Source organism: Dama dama, chromosome 23, assembly GCF_033118175.1.
Source record: "Dama dama isolate Ldn47 chromosome 23, ASM3311817v1, whole genome shotgun sequence".
NCBI lineage: Eukaryota > Metazoa > Chordata > Mammalia > Artiodactyla > Cervidae > Dama > Dama dama.
The window spans coordinates 10328610-10343217 of record NC_083703.1 but is presented as its reverse complement, the minus strand read 5'-3'; positions in this window follow the sequence as shown (position 1 = coordinate 10343217).

Below are 14608 nucleotides of genomic sequence, written 5' to 3'. Positions count from 1 at the left end.
AAGTTATTAAGTTCTATATAGCCATACTCACTCTATCAAGGTTCACCATAGCATGGGAGAATATAACAACAAAAAACAGCTATAGCCATCCTTGATCCAAGCCAGGCATTATCACATTTTTTTTTTTTTTTACCTAAATTCTGAGAGTTCAGTAATGTCACATCACTTTTCAGATGGGCATAAACAAGCACAGGAAAATAGCTAACTTGCTCAAGCATCACAGAGCTAAGAAGTGGGGAGGCAGCGATTCAGTCTCAAGAAAGTCTGGGTCCAAAGCCTGTGTTCTTTTTGTTTTGTTTTATCTGTATATCACTTATACTATTATTTTTTATTGCATTACAGTTGATGTACAATATTATATAAGCTACAAGTGTATAATACAGCAATGTATAGTTTTTAAAGTTTATATTTCATTTGTAGTTATTAATATTATAATACAGGGAATTTCCTATATTCCCTGTGTTGTACAACATATCCTTGTAGCTTATTTATGCATTATAGCTTTCACCTTTTGGAGAAGGAAATTCTCTCTTATCTGGAGAATCCCATGGACAGAGGAACCTGGCAGGCTACAGTTCATGGGATCGCAAGAGCTGGACACGACTTAGCGCTATCTTTCTTTCTTTCTTAGCTTGCACCTTTTAATCCTTTACACCTATACTGTCCCTTCCTTCATCCCCCTTCCACTGGTACCCACGGACCTGTTCTCTGTATTTGTGAGTCTGTTTCTTTTTTGGTACATTAACTGGTTTGTTGTATTTTTTTTTTTTAGGTTCCACATATAAGTGATATCATACAGTATTTATCTTTCTCTATCTGACTTACTTCGCTTGCATAATACCCTCCAAGTCCATCCATGTTATTGCAAATGCCCTCTGCTGCTTCCTAGGATATTGTTGACTTAAAAAGTTTATTTTCAAGAGGCCACAGGACATACCTGCTTACTTCAGTGCTGTTTCTGAAATGCCGCCAGTTGAACCAGGATACCAATTAGTCCCATGACTTTAGTCAATGTATTTATTGTCTGCCAACCTCTGTTTGTCCATTTGGGGCTCTTTAGCTATTTCAAGCAGTAAAACTCCCATACGTACATAATATTAAAAACAGAACTTTTTGTAAATAGTAGGAAAATCAAGGTTAGCCAATTCAATGTATTCTGTTGTTTCATCAAACCAGAAAATGGAAAAGAGGAGGTAAAAAATAAGTGAGGAAGTAACAATTATCTTTTTCAGTAGAGTAAAAGTGTCATAAGTCAGAGGGAAAGAACAGTCTCTGAAAGCATTGAGTCGGATGAGCAGTATACACTATTCACTGTTGTAATCACAGTTCTGATTTGAAAAAAAAAAAACGATCGGAATGATAATTAAGAAGCGCATGTCGCATGTTTAAGAAATCATGAATCATAAAGAACTGTGCATTACTGCAAGGTTTTGACAATGAAAATTAAAGATTTAAAACTCTTGAGGTTTTCCTAATATCCTTTTGCAAAACCACTTTTAACTAAATTAAAAAAGCTTGACAACAAATGGTTGTTGTCTTTTTTCAACAATCAATTGGTTACACGTCAGATCAACTTTCTAGAACTAAATTACATTTTGAAAAACAGAATTACATCTTTTGTGGTTTGCTTTAAAAAGGTCCAGAAATATAATTCACTTCATATGTGTGTTTGTTTTTAATGTCATAAAGCAGGGAGGAGGTCAGAAAGGCTAGAGGTCAGAAGGAGAACTATTCATAGTTTATGGTTTCATAAAATGCTGATGTGAGGATTCAAATCCCAGGAAAGCTTTAGGTTATAACACTTGTTTAAAAACAAAAACAAAAAAATCTTAAATGTTATGAGTGAGATCAATCTAAATGTATATATGTACATAAAAGAATGCATATAAGTGTGTAAAATCATATATTTCATTGTCATTCCATAAGTCATGCATTATTGGTACATAATATGTACATATATTTACCATATGATAATGCTTCCCTGATGGCTTAGTCGGTAAAGAAACCACCTGCAATGCAGGAGACCTGGGCTCAATCCCTGGGTCGGGAAGATCGCCTGGAGAAGAGAAGGGCAACCCACTCCAGTATTCTTACCTGGAAAATTCCATGGACAGAGAAGCATGGTGGGCTACAGTCCATGGGGTCGCAAAGACTCAGACATGATTGAGTGACTAACACACATTTAATGTGTATGCATATATGTATATACATATATATACACATATATATAATGTATTTCATATAAATTATTTGAGTGGTTAAATGTTTAGTGGTATTGCTATACTGGCCCAAAGGGCACTTAAAAAATATTCAACATTGCTAATTACTAGAGAAATGCAAATCAAAACTATAGTGGGGTTTCATTTCACATAGGTGGAATGGCCATCATCAAAAAATCTACAAACAATAAATTCTGGAGAGGGTGTGGAGAAAAGGGAACCCTCCTACACTCTTGGAAGGGATGTAAATTGGTACAGCCACTATGGAGAATAGTATGGAGGTTCCTTACAAAACTAAAAACAGAGCTACAATATGATCCAGCAATCACACTCCTGGGCATATATCTGGAAAAAAACATCACTTGAAAACCTAGCTGCACCCCAGTGTTCACTGAAGCACTATTTACAATAGCCAAGACAGGGAACCAACCTCAGTAACCATAGAGAGGTGAATGGATAAAGAAGATGTGCTATATTTACATAACAGAATAGTACTCAGCTGACAGTGGAAACAGTGTCAGACTTTATTTTTGGGGGCTCCAAAATCACTGCAGATGGTGACTGCAGCCATGAAATGAAAAGACGCTTACTCCTTGGAAGGAAAGTTATGACCAACCTGGATAGCATATTTAAAAGCAGAGACATTACTTTGCCAACAAAGGTCTGTTTAGTCAAGGCTATGGTTTTTCCAGTGGTCATGTATGGATGTGAGAGTTGGACTGTGAGGAAAGCTGAGTGCCGAGGAATTGATGCTTTTGAACTGTGGTGTTGGAGAAGACTCTTGAGAGTCCCTTGGACTGCAAGGAGATCCAACCAGTCCATCCTAAAGGAGATCAGTCCTGGTTGTTCATTGGAAGGAATGATTTGAAGCTGAAACTCCAATACTTTGGCCACCTGATGCGAAGAGCTGAGTCATTTGAAAAGACCCTAATGCTGGGAAGGATTGGGGGCAGGAGGAGAAGGGGATGACAGAGGATGAGATGGTTGGATGGCATCATTGACTCAATGGACATGGGTTTGGGTGGACTCTGGGAGTTGGAGATGGACAGGGAGGCCTGGCGTGCTGTGGTTCATGGGGTTGCAAAGAATCGGACACGACTGAGCGACTGAACTGAACTGAACTGATAGCTGCTGCTGCTAAGTCGCTTCAGCCGTGTCCGACTCTGTGCGACCCCATAGACGGCAGTCCACCAGGTTCCTCCCTCCCTGGGATTCTCCAGGCAAGAACACTGGAGTGGGTTGCCATGTCCTTCTCCAACGGCATGAAAGTGAAAAGTGAAAGTGAAGTCGCTCATTCGTGTCTGACTCTTGGTGATCCCATGGACTGCAGCCTACCAGGCTCCTCCGTCTATGGGATTTTTCAGGCAAGAGTACTGGAGTGGGGTGCCATTGAATGAAATATCATATGAAGTGAAGTAAGCTAGATAAAGACAAATATCATATCATATTGCTTATATGTGGAATCCAAAAAGTAATTATACAAATGAACATATTTACAAAGAAGAAATAGACTTATAGGCACAGAGAACAAACTTATGGTTACCAAAGGGAAAAGGTAGGAGGAAGGTTTAAATGAGGGGCTTGGGATTCCATATACACACTAGTATATATAAAACCAAAGTGGACCTACGTGTTGGTTGTTGTACAGTATAGGCAACTATACTCAATATTTTATATAAAAGTAAAATGGAAAAAAAATCTAAAAAAGAATATATGTATATATACATATATACACACACACACACACACACACACATATATATATAACTGAATCATTTTGCTGTACACCCAAATTTAACACAACATTGTATTGTGAAACTACTTCAATAAAAATTAATTAGCTTAAAAAAGACAAACATATATAAATATACATGTGCATATATATATATACACACAAATAGCCAGTCAGTAATATAACACTTAAATTAAGAAATAGTTAATGACTCTAGAACTCTGTTTTCCTACTTCACAGGGATATTGCAATAATAATACATAAGTTTCTAGTACATATTTTGGCTTCCCAGGTGGTTCAGTGGTAAGGAATCTGCCTGCCCATGAAGGAGACACAGGAGATGTGGGTTCGATCCTGGGTCAGGAAGATCTCTGGAGCAGGAAATGGCAATCCACTCCAGTATTCTTGCCTGGAAAATCCATGGAGAGAGAAGCCTTGCAGGCTACAGTCCATGAGTCACCAAGAGTCAGACACAACTGAGCGTGTACGCACCCTAGTACATGTTAATCATGTGCTAATCCTCACGTTAGTCATTTTACCATCATGAATTTTTGTTTTCAGATGAAGAAAATAAAATGAACAAAAGAAATAGTCATTGAGCACCTAATATGCATCCAAGCGTGCTCCGTGCGGGAGGTGCAATGGGAGTGAGACGAGATGACGTGCACGATCTGGAAGACACACGAACAGTGCAAACCCAGAACCACAAGACGGCGGGGTGGCTGCAGCTCACTCTGCCTTCCAAGCTAGAAGGGGACCCAGAGAAGGAGATCTCAAGGAGGAGGTGTTCAGCCTTGCTGAATTCTACCATTCATAACGTCTTTTGAGGATTCAAGGTTGGATTGGATTGATGGAGGCAGGAGAGGGGAGAACTCTTACTGTTATAAAGTCGTCCCAGAATGGTGGAGCCGTCTCATACCACATTGCTCTTGGCCCTTACATGTAACAGGCATTCGCTACATATTTAGGGAATGAAAACTTACAGAGAAACTTAAGAATTTTCTTGTCAAAGACCTTAAAAAGTGTTAAAATTTACCATGTTATAACATATACAGTCTACATCTTACAGTAAAAGCCAAAAAATTGAAATTTTGAGATGGAAAAATAATAAAGCTGATTGTTTGACCGGGTGAGATAGTTAAATTATATTTGGCTAGGGCATATGCTTGCTGCTTTACTCTCAGAGAGACATGAGTTCAAACATGAGCTGCAGCATTTCTGTTGTTGATCAGTCACTCAGTCGTGTCCGACTCTTTGAGACCCCATAGACTCAGCACATCAGAATTCCCAGTCCTTCACCATCTCCCGGAGCTTAGTCAAACTCATGTCCATTGAGTCAGTGGTGCCATCCAACCATCTCATCCTCTGTCGTCCCCTTCTCCTCCTGCCTTCAATCTTTCCCAGCATCAGGGTCTTTTCTAATGAGTCAGCTCTTCACATCAGGTGACCAAAATACTGAAGCTTCAGCTTCAGCATCAGTCTTCCCAATGAATATTCAGGACTAATTTCCTTTAGGATTGACTTGTTTGATTTCCTTGCAGTCCAAGGGACTCTCAAGAGTCTTCTCCAAAACATCAATTCAAAAGCATCAATTCTTTGGTGCTCAGCCTTTTGTATGATCCAACTCTCACATCCATACATGACTATTGGAAAAACATAGCTTTGACTAGACAGACCTTTGTCGGCAAAGTAATGTCTCTGCTTTTTAATATGCTGTCTAGGTTTGTCATAGTTTTTTCTTCCAAGGAGCAACAGTCTTTTAATTTCATGGCTGCAGTCACCATCTGCAGTGATTCTGGAGCCCAAGAAAATAAAGTCTGTCATTGTTTCCCCATCTGTTTGCCATAAAGTGGTGGGACTGGATGCCATGATCTTCGTTTTATGAATGCTGAGTTGTTTGTTTGTTTTTTGTTTTTTTATTGAAGGATAATTGCTTTACAGAATTTTGTTGTTGAATTTTGAGTTTTAAGTCAGCTTTTTTAGTCTCCTCTTTCACTTTCATCAAGAGGCTCTTTAGTTCCTGTTTGCTTTCTGTCATAATGATGGCATTGTCTGCCCATCTGAGGTTATTGATATTTCTCCTGGCAATCTTGATTCCAGATTATGTTTCATCCAGCCCATCATTTTGGATGATGTACCCTGTTACATGTTTCACAACACTTCTGTTAACAAGAACATAAATAAGTTCCTTAACCTGAGGTTGCGTCTTAATTTAAAGATAGGCCTAACAATTAAATATCCATAAGTCATTGATGAGATGGTATATATCAAGCACCTGGCACAGACTAGGGAAACTTTCTCTTCCTTCTTTGAGTCTGGGGCTATCTTCAGTGTCTGAAGTTCAGAAACAAACAACAGAGAAGTCCCCCGAATAATGTGTTGTCTTAGAGAAAAAGAAGGTGTAACTGGGTAGCTTTTACTGACAAGTTATTAGAGACTCATCATGACAAGCTCATATGGCTAGGGCCTGAAATAAGGCAATGGGCAAATGTCCCCTGGTCCCCCAGCCTGCAGCCCCGTTTGTTTTGGTATTAGCACACCACTTTCTTCTGGGAAGCCAGCCCTGCCCTCTTGTCGGCTGTGTATTTGAATAGGGTGGATTCAATCCGTTCTTCAAGAGATGGAGGGAATATGACCATATCAGGGCACTTTATTCTCCTTAACATAAAGGATGTTCCAGGAATGGATGCAATCAGCAGCAAGAATAGGTCATGGGATTTTGCCCCAACTATTGAACATAGAGATTTGAACCTGAGCGACCATAAGGCTAATATTGCTATAGTCATCTTGCTATCATAGGAGATAAACATACAAATGGAGCCAAGATAAGGAAGAGAAGCTGTGTTGGAAAGATAAACTATGCCATGAATATAACAATTGAGTTCCTGCATCCAGCTGCACCCTGATCTTCCATTTATATACAAATAAAGTACCTTTCTGGTTTTAGTTGTGTTCCCATCACTTAACTACTAAAAAAAAGAAGAAGAAAGAAAGAAAGATAGGGGATAGTTAGGAAGTATGGGATTAATGTGTACACACTACTAGATTTAAAATAGATAATCAACAAGGCCCTACTGTATAGCACAGGGAACCCTGCTCAATGTTATAGGGAAGCCTGTACGGGAGGGAAGCTTAGGAGAGAAGGGATACGTGTATATGTATGACTGAGTTCCTTTGTTGTCCGCCTAAAACTATCACAAAACTGTTAATAGGCTATACTCCAATACAAAATAAAAAGTCAAAAAAAAAAAAAAATGCATGTACGTTGCATGCCTTTTCCAGTTTACTTTGACTATTCACCTTACTTTTACCATTATTCAGCATTCAGATCAACAGATATAATATTGGTAAAAATTTATGGATAAAGAAGGAAAGAAATAGTATGTATGCCCCTTTGGGGGTTTTTTTAAAAACAAAACAAAACTGTGCACTTTCATTTTTAGACATAGAAATTAAAATGCAGTTTTAAATGGCTCTATTTACTAATGAACAAGTTATTTTAATGGCTAATATCTATTTGTTGGAATTGCTTTTTAAAGATACCATATAAAGTTAATAGTCTAAATCCCATATTTAAGATGGAGGCTGCTATTAGAGGCTATTAGAGCATATTAGCAGGAACATAAAACACCCCACCCTGCAGGTTAGTAAAGCGCCCCCAGGAGGTAATATGGTCTCATGAACAGTGAGGTCTAGAAGATGCCAAGACTGTTTTAGTGAACCAGGAGAAGCAGGGATGAGCTCATTCCATCCAAATCACCCATTGAATTCTCAAGCATTTGCCTATTTAAATACAGTAATGTTCCTGGATCTGTGTTTCAAACTCCTCTCATCTCTTGGTAGTCCTCAATGGCTCTGTCCCTCATTTGTTTCTGAGTTTCTGGAAGATCATGCTGACCAAGTGTCTATTAAAACACTTCCCATCTCACAGACAGAAGCATGACCTGTGATGCTGGATTCTGAACACTGAGCAGAGACAACTCTGCTGTCTGTGGACATCTGCCAAGGCATCAGGACACTGACACAGCCTCTCTAAACTCTGGAAATGTAGTCCTCCTCCCAAAACACTGTGTCTTCTTTAGAAGGCCCTCCTCATAGCTTGATGGTGTCACCTTCTAAGCTTCAGCTCTAGTCCCAGGAGCCAACTCATCACAACGATATTTAGTTATAACCCTTCCTTGGGCTTCTGCCGGCTCCTGCTTTCCCTTCATCATCTTATGTGAGCAAGCCCACTTCTCCCCATCTCCAATGCCTCAGTCATTGTCCAGGACATCATCCCAACTTGCCTGGGCTTTTGCAGTTGACATCTTTTAGAAGCACAACCAGCCCACATCACAATCCTGATGATAAGCTTCCTGTGGCTTCACATTACCCTCTGCAAACTGTGCAAAACCCTCGCCTGTCCTCAAAGACTGCTCGCCTGGTCTGCCTCTGGCTTGGCTCTCACGCCACCGCCGGTACCCTCTCCACGGCTCTCCCCGCTCCGGGTGCATAGACTCCCTCCTTCTCTAACGCAGCCGTTCCCTCTCTCTGCATTCTCCTTCTTCAGGTCTGCTCATGGCTGGTTTGTTCATGGAATTCTGGTCTGGTCACCTCCTCAGAGAAGGCTTCCATGTCACCCGCTCACTGCTTTCCCATAAACCCCGGTGTTTTCTTTTCTCCATGGATTTGCCTCTATCTGAAACTCTCTTATTAATTTGCACTTTATTATCGGTCTTCTCCACTAGAATTTAAGTTCCACTAGAGCTCCCTGAGGATCCTGTCATGGTCACCTTTGTGTCCCTAGGGCATACACATCCATAGCTAACACTACTAACTCAGCATCACGTTCTCCTTCTTACTGGTAGAACTGCATTTTGTTCAATGGCCTCCCCGCCTCCCCACCACCTTGTATAAATCCCGAGTGGAAATAACTAGTCACATTGGTCTCACTGCCTCTGTCACTGTTGGTGTAGAGACAGGCATGCCACCTGGGTCCAGTCGATTTCCTGGGGGTTGGGGATGGGATGCTTCTAAGACATTACTCACTTTTTTCAGAAGACCCACACGTAGAAGAAATGGTCCTTTCCCTGCCCCTGGACTTAGTAAGACTACATGTGATGCCTGAACCATACACGTGAACGTAAAGAACACACACCGAGACCAGCAGAATGGAGAGCAGGAATGAACCTGGGTCTTCTGTGAAGTTGCTGTGCCTCTGGACTTCTTGTTACATGAGAGAACATTTTTTTTTTCCTGAAATGAAACATTAAAGGAGGCCTGTGCAGTCCTTCTCAACCCTTTTTCTGTCTTTCAGTCTACCCAACATTTTAAGTTTATTATTCTCATGCATCAGTATTTATTTTAGTACATATGTGCTTATATTAAAATAAAATATAATGTTCTTTTGTGTATTTTACAGTTTTATAGCTTATTCTTACTACCTGTGATTTACTCTGAGCCCTTCTTTCCATTTCTATTCTATTGATTTCATGACTGATTGATATGCCAGGCCTCAAAGTTACAAGATTAGCACATATAGCCAGAAATGTAATTGTTCACTTACAGGATTGGTGCACCATCAAATTTACTAGACATTATTAAATTATTCTCTTAAAATAATTGTGCTAATTAAACTCTTCCCAATGGTATGGGAATACCTCTTTTTTCATATGCTTGCCAATATTTTGTATAGTCAGGTTTTTATGTGAAATGATATCTCATTTTGCTTTTAATTTACCCTTTTCTGTTTACTAATGAGTTTGAACATTTCTTCCTATATTTGTGGGCTGTTAGGCTTTTTCTTTTATTATTGCTCTATTTGTATTCTTCCTTTATTTTTCTGTTGTTTGTCTTTTTAATTGATATTTTTTAGTGTGTTCTTTATATATTCTGAATATTAATGCCTATTCATGAATTGCAAATATCTTCTACCTATCCACCGCTTAACTTTTTTATGGTATCTTTTGGTTCACAGAAGGTTTAATGTTAGTATAGTTTAATTTAGGGCTTTCTTGGTGGCTAAGATTGTAAAGAATCTGCCTGCAATGCAAGAGACCCAGGTTCGATCTCTGGGTCAGGAGATTCCCTGGAGAAGGGAATGGCTACCTACTCTTGTATTCTTGCAAGGGAAATCCCATGGACGAGGCACCTGGAGGGCTACAGTCCACGGAGTTGCAAAGAATCGGAAACAACTGAGTGACTAACACTTTCACTTTTCATAGTTAAATTTACAGTTTCCTTTACGATCCAGGTTTTTTTATTTTTATTTATGACCTTTATTGTTTAGCCACTCTTGATAAGACTCTTCATTATTTGCAAGGAAACAGCCTAACAGATTCAGCAGTTAGTAAATACAAGTTGATTAAATGAGAAAATAAATGAATACACAAGGTGATTTTAGCAGGAAAAAGTAAAGAGTGATAAACCTCATGTCAAATAATCAATATCTCAAATAATATAATGTTGAATAGACCATTTAGAAAAAAAAAATCTATATTTTTGAAGGTTACAAATTACCCCAAAGCTAGAACCCCGAGTCTACCATCATATTCTGAAATATTCTTAAATATGAACGGGACAAAATGTGCTTACATTTAAAAGTCCAGAGAGTTGGGGATTCCTCACTGATTCTGGGTACAGAAATAGCTTCCAATCACTGAATCTTAAATTTCAGAGAGAAGAAAAGTGCCTCATTGTCATAAATTACTCCAGAATTTTTATTTATTTAAAACAAACACCTGGGTTGTCTGTGCTGGCCCATCCAATAAGCAATACTCACATAATCTATATTTTTCATATTGCATGACATTAAAAATGGAGAGGAAGGGATTTCTGCATTCTACCATAACATGTTGACTTCTCTTGATTCAAATAAATAAAAAAATGGAAGGCTGTGCAAATGAATTAAGCTAACCTTTGTAAGGTCACTATCGAGGCTCACAGACGCAATGGAATCATTTCAATATGTGAAATGCCTTATTTCCACAATTGGAACAGAAAAATCTTAGTCTGCAAAGTGTGCAGACTACATGAGGTGATAAAAATAGAGTGCAAAAAGATTAGATACATCCATTTCACCCTTTCTTTGGGCATGTTTTTAAATTCAATCATTTTATCAACCACATGCTTGTGTACATGTGAAAGATTACTATCAGATGATATATCCTTCCCATCAGTTCATTTACAAAGGAAAAAGTAATAGCAGCACCACAGATTTCAAACTCTCATATTTTAAAAGGGAAAAGAGAAAACATCTATGGGGAAAGCAAGGTACTAAGTTACTTTTCCCCCTGCTCACCTGTGGAGAATCTTTTTCAATGGTTCTATTCCTTCACTCTTTTTTTCCCTTCTCAAGTATTATATAAAGCCAAATAACATTGTTTGAGGCTTAGGGGAAAGTCAGTTCCCATTTTGTGATTTTTCTTCTCTACATTTTAAGTGGGAATAGATATGCCAAAAACAATTCTAGAATTCACACCATCCCAACTAATGAGTCATCACCTGCTTCCACAGGGCTCTGATCTACAGACGATTCTAAGCAGATTAATTTCCTGGAAGATTTCAGTAATATTTTGTAATATTGCTAATGCACACCCACCTACTAAGAAAAGGTACAAAAAAACACAATCACGTGCTTCTCTCTTCTTCTGTTGATAAACTCTTGGGAAACCATCTGGTAGATGAGGGGTGGCAGCTAACATGATCACTTTCTGCTTGCGTGGTATCCTGGGTTGGTTACCTGCGCTACTTGGGTTATGTGATGTCCTCCTTTGTACAGGGATTTATCTCCTATTTCTCATATACGATGTGGTCAAAATGAAGCTCTGGGTCTTCCTGAGTGTTGGTGACTCTTAGGACACTTATTATATAAAGGTTAATGCATTAGTCTTCTTAGGTTGCTGTATCAGAATTCCATAGACTGGGTGGCTTAAACCATAGATGCTTATTTCTCAAAGTTTTGAAGGCTGGGAAGTCCCAGATCAAGGTGCAGGCAGATATGAATTTTGGTAGGGGCCTTCCTCCACCAAAGGTTTCATGCACAATGAAGTCATGCATTTCCACATTCCTACTGCTTTGTGCTCAGAAGCCTTTTCTTCATATGTGCACACGGACAGGGATAACTCTCTTTGTTTTAGATAAGAACATTAATTCCATCATAGAGGTCCTAACTTGGATTTATCTAAGCCTAATTACCTCCTAAAGACCCAATCTACTGGGAGTTAGGACTTAAATATATGAACTTGGGAGTGGGGACACAGGCATTTAGGCCATAGTAATATTTAACTTTGATTACCAATTTATATAACCTTTCTTCCCCTAGTCAACAACTTTTTTTTTGGCTTCTAAGCACTAAATTGGAATCTTCAATGTGTTCATGGACATCACATATTAAAACCTGGTCTGGTTCAGACATACATTAAATGGACTTTGTGAATTAAAAATCTGGTCAAAGTAGAGGGGCTGACCCTTCTGTGGTGGCCTCTCAGTCAAAACCACTACCTTCCAATCACCTAGTACTAACAAACTTGCAATGCCCTGAAAAGAACTTCTTCTGACACCTACTTTGAATAGAGTCAGTGTGATTTTCCATGGGAGAAATTCTCCTGAAGATGGCAGCCTTTCACTTCCAGGCTTTGGTCCAAGCTTTCCTTCTTTCTAGAACACTCTCTGGCTTCCCCTCCACATGCACAAAAATATCTATCCACACCTGGGTCTCTGTTTAGGCTTCACTGGCTTAGGTGTCCCTCCTCTTGTTCCTGTGGGCCTGTTCTACCACCATCACAGTTTCTTTCATTTGGCCCTTGGCTTGACCATCTACCCTTCTAAACTGTTATGATTACGACAATAGGAACCAAGTCTCTTTATTCACCACTCTATCCACAATATGAAGCCTGGTACCCAGCATAGGGTCAGAGCTGAAGGAGTGAATAACTCAGTAGGAAAGAGCCATGGCCTAGACGTCCAACAGTGCAGATGTTTAGCCATTTCTAGAACAACCTGAAGTCAAACTTGGAGGACATTTTAAGCCTTTACAGAGGATTCAGCCTTGCGGAGGGTCTGTCTTCCAGATCAGAATGAGGACAGAGGAGAACAGGAGAGATTGCCATAAAGGAACACTTGTCAGGAGGACAGCAGTTGGAGAGTCATCTCATAAGTCCAGGTGAGAAGGCTTGGAATCACCATGGAGTCTTGTCCATCCTTTATAACTCCCCTGTGAAAGTGAGTCGCTCAGTCCTGTCCGACCCTTTGTGACCCCATGGACTGTAGCCTGCTAGGCTCTTCTGTCCATGGAATTCTCCAGGACAGAATACTAGAGTGGATAACCATTCCTTTCTCCAGGGGAGCTTCCCAACCCAGAGACTGAATCCAGGTCTCCTGCATTGCAGGTGGATTCTTTACTGTCTGGGAGTGGGCAATCTATCCCTTCTCCAGGGGACAGTTCCACTGAGGACCCCCCAAATGTGTGGGAACTATTATGAAATGAAATGCAGGACCCCTTTCAAAAACTATTAAAAATTTCAAAATGATGGGAACAGAGCATCAAAGCAAGCATGTAATATGGATACCTTCTAAGTATGGAGTCCTATTTACTGTCTAGGCCTAATGCCCACAAAACTAGATCCACACCTCTCTATGCCTAGGTCCCAGGGACATACAGGTTCCATTACCTAACAATATTTAAATGTATTTGTCAGCATTCTCTCAAGCATTTTGAGACCCTGGAACTCAAACTTCTAGAGCATAAATAATCTTTCATAATGATTTACTATGAGTTTGCTAAATGCCAAAGTCTCTAACACCCAATTTTTCATAACTGACATTCCCCTACAGAGACCTCTTGGTATTGAAATATCCCTTCTTAAGCTTAGCTTAAATTCATCCTTATTAGAAACTAGCTATACATTTGTACCAATAGATAGAAATCAAGTGTAAAAAGTTTCAGCCTTGCTCTAATAGCAGCTTGATCATTTCTCTGAAAATAACATCACCAAAGTACCTGCCCTATTTCAACAAAAAGTGATCCTGTATATTTTACTTTTGTTGAATACATCAATTCTCCCGCGTTGTCTCTCAGAAAGGTACCAAGATCAAGTCAATCTCATTTCTGTGGCAAATTGTATTGTTCAATTATGCCATTTTATTTGGATATTACTCTCATAGCACCTTGCATTAATCTCTCTAATAACTACTGGGACATTTTGGAAATAATTGATTTTTCACATCTGAAAGACATCTGTTATGCTATGTTAATGGCAATAAAATAGAAGAAACTCACAAAAGGCAAAATGGAACTAAATGCCAAGATAAATGTTATATTTTGGCAATCGTCTCACAAAATAGCTGACAGATGTTAATGTAAGCATTACATTTTGTGTGAAGATACTCATTTTTTCCTATTATTATTCATACTTTATGACATACAGAAAAAATTATGACAATTCAGGATACCACATTTTGGGCCATGCCAAAGCCACATTTTGTGTATTGTTTTTCCATGTTGATATATATTTGGTCTATGGTCTCCAAGTCAAGAATCAAAGTGATTCTTGGCATACAATTGAGTTTCACAAAAAGCAACTGAATACTTTTAGGAAATAGTGAGGGATTTATGGCTAATATTTAAAAATAATTATAGGATCCCAAGAGAAAAGTAAAACTAGACAGTAAATTCTTA